Raw genomic sequence first — 19,611 nt, 5'->3', positions numbered from 1 at the left:
CTCCTGCACAGAATAAGAGCCACAAACAGTTTTCAGGTTTAAATAAGGTTTTATAGGTTTTATAATGGATTGTGAAGTGTTAGTTGCCAAGTATACTCAAGCCAAACAAGGCAAGTTATACTTGGCATTTATGGACTTATACTCAGGACACCCCAGCGCCGCACAACCCTCCAGCTGTGTCTGTGCCCCCTCACTGCTGCTCGCTGTGCCGTCTTGCCGTATCTGCCCTCCAGTGCCCGATTGCCGCCTTGTTACTTTTGCCTCTGTTGTACTTAGTATTGTATTAGTATTTTGTTTCTGTACCTCTGTTCTAGCTTCGCTGACTCCCCTTGTGTGACCCCCGCTCCCCGCTTCCCGCCGCCGTGACATCGCGACCCCGCCCCCTTTACTTCCATGTCCTCCCCGCCTCCCAGCTGCTCCTCCCTCCCACTTCGCCTTAAATGGAGACCGCGCGGACGCGCAGCTTTGACGCGCAGCGGGCGCGCCGATTGTGCGCCAAAGGCAAGCCCATCTGCACCCGTGCGTGCCTGGACCGCGCCCAGCGCCATGACCCCTGACCCCCGCCGATGCCAGACCACACGACGGACCTACGATGCCGCCACCCTCAACGCACTCAACGCCGTCCGAAACCCCACCTGCTACCAAGCCACCCCAAAACGCACCCACGGACCCTTCGCCTGCCAAGCCTGCCGATTCACCTGCCTCCGGACCTGCACCGCACCCACCAAGCCGATCACCAGCATCATCCACCTCAAGTGCATCCTGCTCAACACCCGTTCCGTCCACAGACACGCCGTGGAACTCTGGAGCCTGCTCGACACAACATCACCAGACGTCGCATTCCTCACGGAAACCTGGATGAATGCCTCCTCAGCGCCCGCCATCGCCATCGCCATCGCCATCCCGGACGGATACAAAATCACCCGGAAGGACCGCGTCAACCAGACTGGAGGTGTCATCGCCATCGTACACAAGAACACCATCCGCATCACAACCAACTCAGACGACAGCCCCACCGCCGTCGAACACCTCCACTTCCAGATACACACCGACACCAAGACGACCCTCAGAGGCACCCTCATCTACAGACCCCCGGGACCACGCACACAATTCAGCGAAGACATCGCAGACTTCATCAGCCCGCACGCCCTCTCCTCCGCTGACTACATCCTCCTAGGGGACCTCAACTTCCACCTGGAGAACAACAACGACAGCAACAACGCCGCCCTGCTGGACAACCTCGCCAACTTCTTCAGCCACTCTCCTTCAGCCACTCCACCGGACTTCATTGGACTGACCACAGCTGCGTCCACTTCAGCTTCAGAAGGACCACAACCCACCACCACCCGCAACAGGTTCCTCGCAGAAGCTGGAACAAGATCACCGCCGACCAGCTCACCACCTCCCTCAGCCAGAACCCCCCGCCAGCACGACGGACACCAACGAAGCAGCCAGCAACCTCACACAGTGGATCACCTACTGCGCAGACGACCTCGCACCACCGAAGACCCCCCCAGCAGACCGAGCAGCAAGACAGCCTCTTGGTTCACCCTCGAGAAAGCCTGGCGCAACGACCATACCACAGACAACCTGACTGCCCTCAAGTACGCCTCCCGCAAACACCACCAGCTGATCCGCGCCACCAAGAAGACAGCATTCAAAGAACGACTGGACAACAACGCCCACAACAGCAAGGAACTCTTTAGCATCGTCCAAGAGCTCTCCAACCCCAGCGCCGGAAACGACATCACTCCCTCGCAAGACCTCTGCGACTCTGTCACCTCGTTCTTCCACAGCAAAATCGCCGACATACACAACAGCTTCGGTGCACAGACCACGCACCCAACCTCCAGACCAACACCCCCCACCACCACCCTCTGCGCCTGGACCCCGGTCAGCACCGAAGACACCACCCGCACGATGAACACCATCCACTCCGGATCACCAACCGACCCCTGCCCCCACCACGTCTTCAACAAGGCCGATTCCATCATCGCACCCCAACTGCAGGACATCATCAACACCTCCTTCAACCCCGCCACCTTCCCGGAGAGCTGGAAGCACGCCAAGCTCAGCGCCCTCCTGAAGAAACCAACAGCGGACCCCACCGACCTCAAGAACTTCCGCCCCATCTCGCTCCTCCCTTTCCCCGCCAAAGTCATCGAGAAGACCGTCAACAGACAGCTTGCCGCCTTCCTCGAGACGAACGGATCCCTCGACCACTCGCAGTCTGGTTTCCGAGCCAACCACAGCACCGAGATCGCCACTGACGACATCAGATCCCTGCTCGACAACGGGGAAACAGCGGCCCTCATCCTCCTGGACCTCTCCGCAGCGTTCGACACCGTCTGTCACCGCACTCTAGCGCAGCGCCTCAGCAACATCGGAATCCAAGACAGGGCACTGGAGTGGATCATCTCGTTCCTCACCTGAAGAACACAGAGGGTCCGCCTCCCCCCCTTCAGATCCGAGGCCACCGAAGTCACCTGCGGCGTACCACAAGGATCATCACTCAGCCCCACCCTCTTCAACGTCTACATGAGCCCCCTCGCAGCCATCGCACGCCAACACAACCTCAACATCATCTCCTACGCCGATGAAACCCAGCTGATCCTCTCCCTCACCAACGACCCCGCCACTGCCAGAACCAGCCTACACGAAGGGATGAAAGACGTCGCCGAGTGGATGAAGAACAGCCGCCTGAAACTGAACTCAGACAAGACGGAAGTCCTCATCCTGGGATCATCGCCCTCCGCCTGGGACGACTCCTGGTGGCCCCCTGCCCTGGGTACCACTCCCAAACCAACGGACCACGCACATAACCTGGGCTTCATCCTGGACTCCTCCCTCTCAATGACCAGACAAGTCAACGCCGTATCATCATCATGCTTCAACACCCTGCGCATGCTCCGAAAGATCTTCCGGTGGATCCCCACCGAAACCAGGAAGACAGTCACCCATGCACTTGTCACCAGCCGACTAGACTTCGGAAACACCCTCTACGCCGGAACCACAGCCAAACTTCAGAAAAGACTCCAACGCATCCAGAACGCCTCAGCAAGTCTGATCCTGCACATCCCCCGTCACAGCCACATCTCCGGCCACCTGAGAGACCTGCACTGGCTCCCCGTCAGCAAGAGGATCACGTTCAGACTCCTCACCCACGCACACAAGGCCCTCCACGACCTGGGCCCCAAGTACCTCAACAACCGCCTGACCTTCTACACTCCCACCTTCCAGCTTCGATCAACCAGCCTCGCCCTCGCCGCCGTTCCACGCATCCGCAGAGCCACAACCGGAGGAAGATCCTTCTCCTACCTGGCAGCCAAGACATGGAACTACCTCCCCAGCCACCTCCGGCTAACCCAGGACCATCTCTCCTTCAGGAAGCAACTCAAGACCTGGCTCTTCGAGCAGTAACGTTCTCCCCCTCCCCCAGCGCCTTGAGACCCCTCCGGGTGAGTAGCGCGCTATACAAATGTTATGATTGATTGATTGACTTATCTGCAGCTTTTGACTGCGTTGCCCATCACCACCTGTGGAAGAGAATGCAAGAAATAGGCATTGATGAGGCCGTTATTGTTTTTATCAGTCAGCTTTTTTCCTCAGCTTCGGCCTGCGTCAGTTACAGGAGACAGGGAGTGCACTAGGTCGTTCCCAATCAACAGGGAAGTTTGATAGGGTTGTGTACTCGCCCCATTTCTTTTTTCCATCTATACCAATTGGGTGGAAACACCCCTGTCAAACTAAATCTTGGATGTTCCCAAGATTAAGAATGTATGCACCACAATTCTTCTTTAAGCAGACGATGCGGTGTTAATTGCCCGTACGGACTGAGCCCTACAGACATTATTACAGGTCTACGTAAGTTACATGAGCAGCCTGGATCTAAAAATCAATGAGGCGAAGTCCTTTATTTTAATCACTGGCAGTAAAAATAGTAAGGTTCCAAATTTTTATATAGCTGGTCAGAAAATAGCCCAAATAGATACCTTTTCTTATCTTGGGATAACATTCAATAATCAACTAAATTGGCTCAACATGATTGCCACACAGGGTTTATCGATGGAAACAAATATTGTTGCCATGAAATCTTTTATAAAAAAAACTGGGATCGAAAGCCCTTGATATGGTTAAAAATGTTTATACTGCAAAATCTGTCTCAGTAGCAACCTACGGATCAGGCAACTTTGGTCAGAGTCTGCCCCAGTTACCCCCCCCCCCCCCTCCCCCCCCCCCTGATGTCTTGAGGGCCGGGGGCCGCAATTATAACTTAACCCGGTGAATGAAATGATGCGTTTTAAAGTTTACATTTTTTTTAAATACTTTAGATATTTAGCAGTCATGCATTTCGTATAGTATATAATGTGGAGTTCATTGTACATCTACATCTCAATAAACGTTTCATTTGACTAGGAGTGCGTGGTGAAAGGGGCCCTCTCGTCCCTGGCCCAGGGGACACTTTCCTGGTTCGTTGCTTCAACCCCTCATGGGTGACCCTGTGACGTGTCATCCGTTTTCATCCCTCTATCATAAGGACTTGACGCATTGTCCCCAACGGCCTCCTGTGGTCTTTTCTAAAAGTGTTTGGTAATGAACCAGGGAGGCGCGATATTCATAAGGCGCCGTAGCCTGCGGATTTCTGTCTGGGACGACGCTTTAACGTCCATTTTGTCCGTTGGACAACTACCACTGATAAGCCTTTGCAACCCCCAGTATCCTGGAATCTCTTTTTGATGCAGAGCATCAACAGAGGAGCGAACTGAGAGCTGAGGAGATTTCAGAAAGCTGCTTATAAAAGTGGCAGGTTTGCAAATTGGGTACCCGAGGGTGGCAGTAAGATCTACCCAGGCGCCGATGAAGTGGTGGAAGGGGATTTGTAGATTAGCTGCAGGGGTGGGGTTAAAGAGATTCGCCTAGGATGCAGAGGAGGGGGATTAGGCCTGGGTGAGGGCTTGCTCACCCACTGGTAGCAGGTCAAGTCTGCCGTAAAGAGGGATGGGGAAGCAGGAAGGGGTTGCCTGCCCAGTTTGGCAGGTGTCCGCAGTGGGCGAGGGGAGGGCCACGAGGTAGAAAGAGGCAGTGTTGGATCGGGTGACGGGAGCGCCCATGGAAGAAATGTGGAGTGGTCTAGGGAGAGTGGGGCTGGCCGGTCACATGGCCATGGGGCTGCCAGGGTAGGGATGTCCAGGCCAGCGGCTACCCTCCACTGTGGGGCATGACTGGACAGCCATGTTGAGGCATTCCAACAGGATGAGAATGCAGCAGGTGACTATGTGTGTCTCCATAACAGACTTACCAGGTGGCAGCAGCACAGAGCGGTGATGCTAGCCAGAGGTAAGGGTCGCCGGTTCTGGGTTGTGAAGAATACAGAGTCAGTTGCAGAGAGCAACTTTCCAAAGGACATAGGGCACAGGGTGGAGTTTGTTGGTTGGTAATTTTTGGGGGGAGTGATTGATGTTGATGAGTTGGGGAGTTGTTTTTGAGGAGGAACTGGACAGTGATTCACCTATTCTGCAGAGGAAAGCGGGAATTGTTGCAGCAAGGTGGCTGCAGGGTTGTGAAACAATGGTTCAGAGTGGTTAAGGCACGCAGAGGCTAACAAATATGGAGCGCTGTGGTATAGTGAGGGGGATTCACAGTAGTAGGGTGCTTGGGTCCACATATGTATGAGAAGGGAGGGCAGCCTAGACTAGACAAGTGGATCTAGGATGAAAAGCAGCAATAGACATGCTTATATAGTTAGTGGGTCTAGTATAGCCTTAGGGGTTGCCAGTAAGGCAGACCTTCTTGGTTGCAGTAGAGTAGTTTGGATTGGGGATTCACACAATGCTAGCAGCTTAGGTCAGAGTTGGTCTCCAACCACTGGTGGCATTTTTTGTGCAGTTCCTTGCCTTGAAGGGAGGGTGTGGCCAGTACACCCTGTCAGATATCAGACACCAAAACAAGCATTTGCAGTGCAATAGGTATCGCATTTGTTAAAGTTAGAGCTGCTGGAGTTGAAAATAACAGTGTTTTTACTGTTGTTTTTTTATTTGCAGTGGAGTTATTATATTTGCATAGCCCTGTTGCCAATGGTATAAAAAGTTTTTTAAAAATTCATTTTCAACCCCAACAGCTCTAACTTTAACAAATGCGAGATCTAATGCATATAAAAAATGCAATCTGTCTAGCATTTGTTTGAGTTAATTGTATTATAAATGCCATTTTTTTTACCAAGCTATGTTGCAGGCTGCAGGACGATATGTGGCAAAAAGAGGTCCCATGGGACTTCTTTTGGGATTTATGGTAATGCACCCAGCAAAGTCAGAGTTATTGGCATTACAAATGCCAATGTTTTTTACCTAGGAATGTTGCAGGGTGCAGTACCATATGTGACCAAAAGAGGTCCCATGGGACCTATTTTGGCCATCATATAGTATTGCACCCTGCAAAGTTGGAGTCATTGGCATTATAAATGCCAATGTTTTTTTTTACCTAGCCATGTTGCAGGGCGCAGTACCATATGTGGTCGAAAGAGGTCCCATGGGACCTCTTAAGTCACATGGTACTGCACCCTGCAGAATATATGGTAAATCCACCCTACCCATAATGCACTGCATGCAAGACAGGGCCACAAGTACATTTAAATAGCTATGTCCATATATACAATTAGTAGCTTTGAAATGTGACATAATTATTATATTAATTGTGTGAGCTGTGCTAGTGAGTAAAGCAGGAGTCTCCAAACCGGTCCTGGAGGGCCGGATCCATGGCAGATTTTTAAAATAACCACATGCATCTCAATGGGGATATCCAAAAAATCTGGCATGGATCCAGCCCTCCAGACCCGGTTTGGAGACCCCTGGAGTAAAGTAACCAGTGCCAGCCTTGCTTTGGACCAAGCGTGGGTCCTGCCTCAAACCCTTTAAGAAAATAGTGCTCCGAGGCTGTAAAGCTTAATTAAAATCTAGGGAGTAACAACATATGTAACAGGGGAGGTCCTCATGGTAGGATACAAGAAGAGACAAGGCGGTACTAATTAGGGACTACTAAGCCTAGCGACCAATGAAAAGCCACCATTTACGAAGGATACGGATAGGAGCCAATTAAAAAGATTGGTGTAAAGTGGACGGAGCTCTATGCAGATATATCCTGAATACAGCATGTCTCAAAGACGACCGAAAGAGGAGAATAGCTCCATGAGACAGTGGGGTCAGTAGTGTGTAGGCCTTCAGTGTTTTGGGCAACAATGGGCTGGAATGGAAGACTCAAGACTTTGATGATAATTAGGATGAGGGGAAAAAGAATCCCCCCTGCTCCAAAACAGAGGTGTATTTCATTAAAAGTTGATTAGAGGAAAGTGAATCTTGTAAACAAATTTCAGACTTTTCAAAAGCATAATTTCTTAATTGATTCTGCATTAATTCAGAAAGTTCACAATAATGTACATCATTTACACTTGTATCCTTGAAAAGCAGTACTAGAAAATCCTTGCCCTAGGTGATTTATTCAAATTGCAGGTAAAAGAGGCAGTTTCCATCAATAAACCATCCAAAGTGCCTTTTCCTCCCATTTCCACCCTTTGAGGAAAGGAGGTCCTCAAATTAAGAATCAAAGTATTTTTTCCTTCCACTGACTGTTCCAAAATGAACCGAGACGGGTCCAAAAGAGATTTCTTTAACCCCTTCCATGCTCATGACGGAACGGTCCGTCATGAGCGTCGGTTGGCCTGTGCTTATGACGGAACTGTTCCGTCATGGTTCCATTGGTTCTTTAGAACCTTCAGCACCGCAGCGGAATTCGCGCAGCGCTGAAGGGGTTAAATTCCTGTCCTAAAAGAGAAAAAAATCCGCTATAGTTCTTTTCTTAGGAGAGGAAATAATGTGCGAAGCATCTTGTGAAGTAGTTGAAGGCATTGAGGATACAAAATGTTCAGTGCTGGAAGTCTGAAAGACAATAGTTCTGTTCTGCAGTTCTTCAGAACACAAAGACATATCCATTAGTATAATCCACCAAGCGTCTTCAAACGGCACAATCAGCATAAGCAGAAGCTTGGTAGCACCACACTCCCAGAAGACAAATTAAAGGTACCAGGTTCGTCACAGTGAGCCAAGTTCCCTCAATGATGAGAATTATGCTGATTATTATTATTAGTATTATTATTATTATTATTTTTAAACGGTTAATGAATAATCAAGAAAAATAAAATCATTAGAAGTAAGATTCTGGACCAAATTGTAGCAGAAAGGAGACCAAATACCAGGGTAGTGAACAACCAGCAAGCTCCACAACAGGAACAAGCCACACCAACCTAACGCTGGCCGCCTCTGCTCACTGTAGGAAGCCACTGGCACCTAGTGCTCAACCGCTAGGAGGGGCAGGATACAGATTTACCTTGCCCCAGCAATCGCCAACAATCACCGCCATAAGCCACCTCACACTGCAGACAGGCAGCACAAATACCACAATAACACATCGTAGTACTCAGTCCTTTCTGGGTACTACTGCTATAGGGCGGATACCAAAGCAGCACAACCCAGTATTGAATGCAGGCACAACCTGCTGCACCCTCTGCGTCTGCTGTTCAGCTACAGTCTAGTCCAGAAAGAGCTCCAAGGTGTTCAAGTAACTTTCCTCCTGGACTTTGGGGCTCAGGGACACAGAGGACTTCAAGCTCCCATACCGGCCTGCCTCTCCAGTGCCTCCAGTATGTGTGACCTCCTTGTGGGCTCCTCTCTCCTTGCTCCTCCAACACGCTCCTCCTCCTATGTTAGTACATGAACCAATTGATAGAGTATACACTGTTGGAGAAGTGGGAGAAATGATGATGGTGGGAACACACATTTTTGGGCACGCAGATAAACTCTTAACTGGGAGAGAAGACTTGATGTTTTACAGAGCTACAGGAAATGGGAGACTGCTAAATTGCTAAAGAAAAGAGCAGCTAAGGTAAAGCATACATAACAAACAAGTTACTTCCAGTTTATGCCCAGATGAGAAGGAGTGGTAGACTTCAGGGAAGGTGGGTAGAGCACAGAAAAGAGGCCTAAGAATATGCAGGTAGTTGAAGCAGGTAGTGAAGATATCACAGGTGAATGGCCTATGGAGGCGGGCGTTGGGGCTGATAAAGGCACTGTGGGTTAAAGGGGACTGGGGCAGGAAAAGGCTAGCAATGGGGACAGAACGTAGGCGGCCTTGGTAAAAGGCGAGGCAAAGGAGAAAAAAATAAAAAGGAACAAGGTGAAGGGAATTCAAACGGTAAGAAGATGCCGGTTTATATGGTTTCACCAAATGTTTGGTGGTGCGTATGATGCTATCCACAAAGGAAAAGAAATATAAAGCGGTGTTTGTAGAAGTGCTTAGTCTGCTACAAAGAGAAGTGCAAGCGAAGGATGGGTCAAAAGAAGTTGATTGGGAATTGGCAAGTAGGCATCTGATGGTTCTCTTTTCTTTGACAGGGAGCTGCCAATGGGATAGTCAATATCGTGCACTTTTAGGTGTTCAGCAGTTTTCTGCAATGAGCTTTCACCTTCAGGACTAGAGACATGGATGGGACAGTACTTGGATGATTAGGTCTCATGCCTAGCGTTGCAGTGCGCAGCATTGCTCACGCAGCACGAGACCTTATGTGAACAGAAAAAGGGCTTTGGAAAGCTGAATACATGCTTGTGCATGTGGTTTTGTTTTCCTTGCAGACTATTGGGCGTTGCATTTTCCCCGCCCACGGCCTATTGGTGTCTGTTACCCGCACGGCAGACATCTGTTTTGCATTATCGTGGCCGATAATGCAAAACAGATGTCTCGCTGTGGCCCAAGCGCACCACTTGTTTGTCCATAGGAGATACAATTTGGTTTAGTGAGGTGCGTGAAACAGGAAACGTGTACCGTATAAATGGATTAATTTTTTCACTTCAAAATGTCTGAAGCACAATTGTGTCTATCGAACGACAATGGGGCATATATGTTCAGTGCTCCTCGCTATACCCATCAAAACTTCCGATTACGATATATGATATATGTTGATCGAATCGATCTTCTGCTACTACACATACGATGCCGCTGGCATAACCGTCAAGTAACAAAATATTGTCGTGAGGAAAATTACCAGTATCTTAGACACTTCGACACAAGGCTCGGAATCGAACCACCTGTGATATGCGTCTTCAGACCAAAAAAACAACTATTAGCAAATCAATTGCCCTGACTTAGTTCTTTCTAAAAAGAACGAAACGAGTTGGCTGCCTGGTGCTTTGTCGCAAATGCTTAGAAAGAATAAAGAAAACTGAACATTGTTGATGACTGGATGGACATTCATATATTATTGTTTTTTGAATATTTAAATGCAACCCACAGTGGGTAAAGGTCTGAGAAGAGGTTAGTGTTAAAAAACTGGAAATGAGGAAAGTACAGGCACTGCTTGGCCAACTGAATTTTGCTATCTAGGTGATTACGGGTGGTGTTCTTTGTGGTTGAATAGGTATGTTTATTGCTGGTCACCTCACAATAGGTTTTGACTAAAAGCAGGAGTGAAAGAAAGCCAGCCTAAAAGTGTGAGAGGCTTTTCTGAGCCCTGAGTGACCCTTGACCCTGCCCTCAGGTTAGGCCGCTCCCCACGCCACACAGCACCACCTGTGTGTCCGTGTCCCTAGCCCCCGCTGCTGCCGCCGCTGCTGTGAGTTCGCTGCTCCTGTATCAGTGCCTGCTCCGGTTTTATAGCAGTTTCTTCTGATGCATTTCTGTCTAATTTACTGTTTGTCTTACTGCCATTTCTGTTGTTCTTTCCCATTTCTCTTGAATTTTTATTCCACTCTTCCCGCTCCCCTTTTGCCTTCTGTATCCCAGTTTTCCCGCCGCTGCTTCCCTGCCGCCCTCCACCCCGCTCCCCGATTTGCCGACCACTCCCGCCTCCCAGCTGCTCTTCTCTCCCACCTCCTCTTATATGGCGGCGCTGGGCGGTCAGGAGAGCGACTCTTGACCCTGCGCTCAGGTTAGGCCGCTCCCCACGCCGCACAGCACCACCTGTGTGTCCATGCCATCAGCCCCGCTGCTGCTGTGAGTTTGCCGCTCCTGTATCAGTGCCTGCTCCTGTTTTATAGTTTGTCTTACTGCCATTTCTATTGTTTTTCCCCATTCTTCCCACTCCCCTTTTGCCTTCTGTATCCCCGTTTTTCCCGCCGTTGCTTCCCTACGGCCCCCCCACCCGCTCGCCGATTCGCCGACCAACTCCCACCTCCTCCTCCCTCCCACCTCCCCTTATATGGCGGACAAACGCCTCTGGCGCATCTAAGGCTAGCCCATCTGCGCCTGTCCACGCCTGGACCGCGCCCAGCGCCAGAATCCCCGGCCCCCGCGTACGCTACGATGCCAGCACCCTCCACGCACTCAACACCGGACAATAACACACCTGCTTCCAGGCCGCCCCGAAGCGCACCCAAGGACCCTTCTCCTGCCGGAACTGCAGCTTCACCAGCACCCGATCCGCCAACCCACCCACCAAGATAGATCGCAACGACCTCAGATACATTCTAGTCAACACCCACTATGCCATCGATCTACTTGACTCCACCTCCCCAGATATCGCCTTTCTGACGGAGACCTGGATTAACCCCTCCTCGGCACCCGACATCGCCATTGCCATCCCTGACGACTACAAGATCACCCGCAGGGACCGCACCAACGATACAGGGGGAGGAATCGCCATCGTCCACAGGAACACTCTCAGAATCTCAACAGGCACCGACAACACCCTCAGCTCCGTCGAACACCTGTACTTCCAGATCCACACCGATCGCAACACCACCCTCAGAGGAACCCTCGTCTACAGACCCCCCGGACCCCGGCCACAGTTCAGCAACTCCATCGCCGACTTTGTCAGTACACATGCCCTCACCTCCACAGACTACATCCTCCTCTGGGACCTGAACTTCCACCTCCAGAACAACAACGACATCAACTCCGCCACCCTGATTGACAACCTCGCCAACATCGGAATCAGACAGCTTGTCACAACACCCACCCACTCTGCTGGCCACAGGCTTGACCCAATCTTCTCCGCAAGCTACCACGTATCCTTCAGCCACACCACCGAACTCCATTGGACGGAACATCGCTGCATCCACTTCACCTTCCGGAAACCCACCACGCACCACCGTACTCAAAAGATCCCCCGCCGCTGCTGCAGCAAAGTCACCGAAGATCAGCTAACCACCACCCCGCCGACCCTACCGACTCAGACACCGCCGCCCACAACCTCAGACAGTGGATCGACGACTGCCCCAACGCTCTTGCCCGATCAGGAAACCCTCCAACAGACACACCAACAAGAAAGCCAGCTGGTTCACTGAGGACCTCCAAGCAAAACTGGTGAAACTAGAGAAAAAGTGGTACAGCGAACAGACACCGGACAGCTACACAGCCCACAAGAACGCCACCCGCAGACACCATCACCTCATCAGATCCGCCAAAAGGGCCTCCTTCAAAGACCGCCTAGACAACAACGCACACAACAGCAAAGAGCTCTTCAACATCGTGAAGGAACTCTCCAACCCCAGCTCCAACACCAACGACATCCCACCCTCACAAGACCTGTGAGACTCCCTCGCCACCTTCTTCCACCGCAAGATCACAGACATCCATAACAGCTTCCACACCACTACCGCCTCGACAACCACAGAGAGCTCCGAGCTCTCGGCCACCATCCACACCGATCCTCTTCTCACCTGGACCAACATAAACGACGACAGCACCATCAAAATCATGAATACCATCCACTCCGGCTCTCCGCCAGACCCAAGCCCATACCACACCTTCAACAAAGCCAGCGCCACCATCGCACCCATCAACATCTCCTTCGAGACCGCAATCTTCCCAAAGAGCTGGAAGCACGCAGAGATCAACGCCCTACTCAAAAAACCCTAGGCTGATCCAAAGGATCCCAAGAACATCCGACCCATCTCCCTGCTCCCTTTCCCAGCGAAGGTCATTCGAGAAGACTGTCAACAGACAACTGACCCGCTACCTCGAGGAGAACAGCATTCTGGACCCATCCCAGTCCGGGTTCCGCAGCAACCACAGGACCGAAAGTGCCCTCATTGCCGCCACCGATGACATCAGGGCCCTGCTGGACAACGTCGAAACCGCGGCCCTCATCCTCCTAGACCTGTCAGCCGCCTTCGACACGGTCTACCACCGCACCCTACTCACACGCCTCCACGACGCTAGGATCCGAGACATGGCTCTGGAATGGACCACCTCCTTCCTCTCCGGCAGAACCCAGAGCGTCCGCCTAACCCCTTTCCGTTCAGACGCCACCAAGATCATCTGCGGCGTACCCAGGGGTCATCCCTCAGCCGGACTTTGTTCAACATCTACATGGCACTGCTCGCTCACGTCGCCCGACTGCACGACCTCAACATCATCTCCTACGCCGACACCCAGCTGAGCCTCTCCCTCACCAGGGACCCCCTCACCGCCAAAGCCAACCTCAACGAAGGAATGAAAGCCGTTGTCGAGTGGATGAAGAAAAGCCGTCTGAAGCTGAACTCAGACAAGATAGAATCCTCAACCTCACCCACCCCCTCAGCCTGGGACAACTCCTGGTGGCCGACCGCACTGGGAACTGCACCAACACCCACTGACCACGCACACAACCTGGGATTCATCCTCGACTTTACTCTCTCCATGACAAAGCAGGTCAACCCTGTCTCGTCCTCCTGCTTCAACACCCTCCGAAAGATCTACAGGTGGATCCCGACCGAAAAAAGAATAACAGTCACCCAGGCCCTCATCAGCAGCAGGTTGGCCTACGGAAACGCCCTCTACACAGGAGCCTCGGCCAAACTGCTGAAACTACTTCAACGCATACAGAACGCTTCCGCACGCTTGATCCTCAACATCCCTCGCAGCAGGCACATCACACCCCACCTGAGAGACCTGCACTGGCTTCCCATCAACAAGAGGATCACCTTCAAGCTCCTCACCCACGCACACAAGGCACTCCGCAACACCGGACCGGCATACCTCAACAGACGTCTCCCCTTCTACACACCCAACCGCCAATTCCGCTCATCTGACCTCGCCACCGTCCGTACAATTATTGTTTTTCTGAGATTGTGTTAGGGAGAACTGTTCATTTACTTACCTAGGTCCCTAGTGATCCCTGGGTTCCCCATGTATGTTAGTAAGAAGATAAAAACATGTTACAAGTTCTGTTTCAAGTGAAATATTCCTACGAAGCAAGCAGAACTAAAGTTCCCTTATTTATATGATTGACTCCATTCTAATATTAGAGATTCCAAGTAGATCTAAGGGCAACACTCAGTGAGCGACCCCCTACCCTGGCTCCTCGAGGAACAAGCATTGCTGACCCCTTGAACTCTCAATTTAATCAGAACTCACTTACTAGTCCACTGGGTGCAGCCACTGCATGGACTACCTCGGAGTTCCCTACATGTGGTAAATAAAATTACCGGACTATTTTTCTATGCGGTAAATGACAATAAGGATAGCTCAATCAAATGAGAGGCAGAGTCCGTGGTATCTGAGTCATACGGGCTTTAATGAAATGCCTCGAGGCATGGGACATCGAGTTCCATCACCACTAAGGTTCAGGAAGGGACATTCAACATTCTATTAACATCACACATTATATATAGTGTAACAGTATAATTGAATTGAATACAGTAGGCGTAACAGGTGAAAAGAGAGAGATAAGAACACATGTGCGTAACAGGAGGCGTGTAAGAAGACGTACACATGGGCGTGCACTGGACATGTCAGAGAAACGTCACATGAAACGTCACAAGTGGGTGGATGCTCAGAGGAAGTTTGCAGGATCAGCAGAAACTTTTGGCCTATATGCGCCAGATGCGCGCGCAACTAAGCATGACGTGTAACTGGGGAGAGCTGGGGGCTTCGACTTTTGCACTAGGAGAGGAGACTAATGTCTGGGATGTCAGAACGACCTGCACCTACAGCATATCTGGTATCTTATGTTTGGAGGATGTAGTATCTGAAGTAAAAGGTCTCTCGGGCAGAGGCCGTTCATCACTGAATGCTAGTGCGTGCATATGGATCTTCATGTAGAGTGCGGGGGCCATGGGCCTACCATGGTAACGGGAGCAGTGATTTACTTGCATGGAGACAGGAAGGCAGGGCCCTTTGCTCTGCAGCCGGGAATATGTTTACCTATTTCACTAGACTGGAATGTGTTTTCGCGGAGGCTGAACAGATAACTGTAGGCAAAATAACATTTTGGCAGGCAAGCAGGCCGAGCCGGGCACCGCTCGTCTGGGCAGGATGTAAGGTAGAGGTCAGGGATGCATACCTAAACTGCAGCTTTCAGAGACAGAAGAGACTTGGAGCCTCAATTAAGGGCCTAGCTCGACGGAGCCAGGAAACATGGAGAATAACGGGTGCGAGATTCAAAAGTGTACCATGTAAAGACGTTGGCACCATAGGCCTAGAAGCCAAATTAACGTGGTTTTCTTGGAGAACTGAATAACTGACATGTTAACGTTGGACGCAAATGCATATGCGTCTTTCTAGCATGCACGGAAAAGAAGTTACACGACATACAAGGAACATGGGTTCATGGATAGTTCATGGATAGGGTGCGAGTGGGGGACACATTAGCTACCTGAAAATTTCTATTACCTCATTCCCTCCTTGGCCCCTACTTCACCCTTTAGGATATGTCTATATTCATGAGACCATCTATCTGTTCATATAACATCATTTGCTCCTCTTTCTTCATTCGGGAACGGGAACGTGAACTTGGACGGGGAATACAAGCTGTGGCGCACAAGCCGCAAATCGCTGGCCCACATTGCAGACAGAGACAACAACTGAATAGAATAAGCAGTATTGTTCCTAGGAATGATAGCAATTTCCATCCCCAGGCGGACATCACACTCCAGAGCCAACCGGACCAAGTCCAGAAGCCTGGGTTCTGGTGTATCAGGTGAGCAATTTCGTGGAGCCTTGTTATGGCCTTATACACTGATGGCGCGTTATTAGGAATAAACACGCAACAACTGGATCCGATGGCTCTACAAGCCCCGCCCCTATCGGCCAGGATGACGTCAAGGACAAGGCGATTTTGAAGAACAACAAGTCTCATAGCAGACTGCTCTTCGGTCAGGTTACCTAAAGCAGAAGTAGTCTCATTCACTACTGCTTCCAAAGTTCTGGTTAATCTACGTATTAATTTACTATTTTGAATGGGGCCTATGAAGAAAAAGAATCCTTTATTGAAATCTGTATATTGCTCCAATGTGGTCTCAGTCTGATTGACAATCGGGGTCTTGATCTCCCTTCTATGTCTTACATGCAAAAGATGTGGATTTCGATGATAATCAGGCGGGGCTAGGAAAACAGGTGGTAACAGGAACGCAATATAACACGTCCCATCCCAATCAGGGGGCAGATGTACATAAGCTGTCTGACCACAAATAAAATAAGAATGGCGTGAGGCTTTGAAAGTAGACTTTCCTTCATCGCTGAATTCGACCACAGTATTACAATCACTGTGTCCTAAATGTACTGAACCATTCTTTCTGACGCATAATTCGCCTTTTACTGGTAAAACTGTAATAAACGGCAAGTCCGAATTAGTCTCAGACTGCACATTCAGAATCATGAGGTTAAGTGTAAAATTACCTAATCCATACACTTCATTTTCTAGATCGGTCCCTGTCCTCTGGGGAAGACCTTCCTTGTCTGGGAAACATATTTGATTCATAACTGTATTCAGGTTTCCCCATATCCAATTGCCTTGGGAAACCGTGGACGTACTATCTACGGAGGACATTAAAGTAAACCATGCACCACACGAACCATTATGTGTGAACGGGTAGGGAAAGAGAGGCAGAGCTCCCTTGTATTTCTGATAAGGTGGGAGTCGGCCACATACCCAGCAATTGGTGGCATTGCTGGTCTGGTGAGTATGGTGTAACATACGAATGAATGTATTGTTGCGCATTGCTAATCGATAGGACAATTCATGAGGGGGCAGGTCGCTGAAAGTGTGCTCTACAGAATCATTAGAGGAAGTATGTACATGTGAACTGAAAGGAGGAAAGAAATCATGTAACAGTAAGCTTATACATATGATCGAAATGCTCAGAATAAACATGAAGATTAACGTTATGATGCATCGACTATGCAAGTGTTTACAATACTGTTCTCTCTTTTCGATTCGCCTATCTCTCTGACTACTTGGGTCTATCTTATACATGTCAGAAACCTGTCTAACCGCTTCACCCGAGGGGGACTTAAACAATTAAACGCTGTCTGACTTACTAGACCTCAACTTGGCACGGTACTCCTGTTGGGGAGTTTTTTCTAACAGGGGGAGTTTAGAGTCAGTGTCCAAAAGGGGGCAGTCTTTAATCGAAGTCTCTGGACACAGTTCGTGAACTTTTTTAATATGACTGGAGTGGAGCCATCCCTTGCGAACTTCCAGCTTTACTGCGGTCCTTGTAGTCATCAACACCAGCTTTGGCTGCTTCCATCTGGGTTCCAGCGGGCTTGATCTGTCGAAATTTCGAACGTAGACGTATTCACCTGGAACGATTTCATGCGGTTTGACTTGGGTGTTGTCCGGGAAGGCAGCCGCAACCTGTGAACGACAAGATTGTAGTGCAGACATCAAGGAAGCTAGGTAATCTGTCAACATATTACTATCGACATCCGTGATTTTTCGAGGCATAGGAGTACCCCACATATTGGGAGGTCGCCCGAAAACTACCTCATAGGGAGATAGTTCTGGAATGAGCTACCATGCGCATATAAAAGAGGGCAACTGGCAGTGCTACTATCCAATCTACACCTTTTTCTGCACAGACTTTAGCTAATCGTGTTTTCAGAGTCTGGTTGTGTCGTTCGACCAAACCAGCTGCTTCGGGGTGTCATACACAGTGAAATTTCCACTGGTAACCTAACAGGAGTGATACCTGTTTCATGAGTTCGGACGAGAATGGCTGTCCATTATCTGAGTACACGACACGGGGCAAGCCGTATCGCGGGAAAAATTCACGAACCAACTGCTTGGCAGTGGTCGCGGCAGTGTAATCTGGGACTGGATATGCTTCTGTCCATCTGGAGAGGGCACATACAACTACGAGGACATATTTGAATCCTCTACATCGGTCCATCTGGATATAATCCATCTGGAGGACTTCAAAAGGATGGTCAGGAGGATGGAATCCACCTTGTTCCATGGGAATGCCTTTGCCTGGATTGAACTGGCAACAGATCATGCAGGTACGCACTTTCTGTTTTGCTGCTGCACGTAAATGCTTGTTGAACCATAGATTCTGAATGCTGTCTAACATGGCTTTTTCTCCTAAGTGTGCTGGACTATGTGCTGTGTTAATGATAACTTGAACCATAGAGTCGGGGAGGAACCATGTGGCTCTTCCCTTCGTCATCCATCCCTGATCTGTCTGGATCCCTCCTTGTTCAGTCCATTTCTTGATTTCGTCTGGAGTGGCATGTGTCTGTATATCGAGTACATCTAGAGTGGGATCCTTCACTGTCATACAATGTGTCTGTGTTGGTACTTCAGTCTTTGTCGGATCTGTCAGTATGTCTGTCTGAGTCTGAGCTGTGAGTTTAGCTGTTCGATCTGCCAGGTCGTTACCCTGGGAAATGGTATCAGTGACTTTCGTATGTGCCTTGCACTTCATGATAGCAATGGATGCAGGTAAGTGTATTGCTTCTAACAGAGCTTGAATAAGGGGACCATGCTGTATCTTGGCGCCATGAGAAGTTAAAAAACCTCTTTCTTGCCAGAGGATACCGAAGTCGTGAACAACTCCGAATGTGTACTGTGAGTCTGTGTATATATTTACTTTCTTGTTCTTGGCTAGTATACAGGCTTGAGTCAGAGCAATGAGCTCTGCTGCTTGGGCAGACAACGTGTCAATACGATGTGTTTCTATGACTTCAGTTTCAGTGGTCACTGCATAGGCGGCCACTAGCTCTCCTGTGCTTGTCTCATACACGAACCATCCACGTAAAGTGTCAGGTCTGGATTGGGCAATGCAATGTCAGTCAAGTCTTGTCTGGGCTTTGTCACAGTATTGATGACTTCTACGCAGTCATGTGGTGTCGGGTCAATTGTACTCGAGGGTAACAATGTGGCAGGGTTTAATGTATTGCAACGTCTGATCTCTATATGTGGCTGAAACAGTGTCAGTTCATAACCTGTCAGTCGTGCTATGGTCAAGTGTTGAGTCTGGGTTTGGTTTAAAAGAACTTCCACTGAGTGTGGAACTTGTACTGTCAGGGGATGTCTTAATACTATTGAATCACTTTGTCTGATTGCTAGAGCTGTTGCTGCAACTGATTCGAGGCACGCAGGCAGAGCCTGGGCCACTGGATCTAAAGTACTAGAAAAATAAGCACAAGGCTTATGGTGTCCTGCTTGATCTTGTGTGAGAACAGATAATGCGGTGCCATCGCGTTCAGTAACAAAAAGTGTAAAAGGTTTGCTATAACATGGTGTCGCTAAAACAGGTGCTTGACATAAGGCTTTCTTTAACTCGTCAAAAGCAAGTGTGTGTTCCTGAGTCCAAGGGAGGACAGTCGAAGTCGCTACCTCCTGTGTTGTCAACTGTATGAGTG

General features: G+C 49.8%; 1 protein-coding gene across 2 annotated transcripts in view; it reads right to left on the bottom strand.

Annotated features, from left to right (window-relative positions):
* Positions 1-19,611, bottom strand: part of CEP104 (centrosomal protein 104) — a 513,885-nt gene that overhangs the window by 393,760 nt on the left and 100,514 nt on the right. The window lies entirely within an intron of this gene.

The sequence above is a fragment of the Lissotriton vulgaris genome, chromosome 5 (genome assembly GCF_964263255.1).
Source record: "Lissotriton vulgaris chromosome 5, aLisVul1.2, whole genome shotgun sequence".
Classification (NCBI taxonomy): Eukaryota; Metazoa; Chordata; class Amphibia; order Caudata; family Salamandridae; genus Lissotriton; species Lissotriton vulgaris.
The sequence above is the reverse complement of the archived record's forward strand: the minus strand, read 5'-3'. Positions and strand labels throughout refer to the sequence as shown.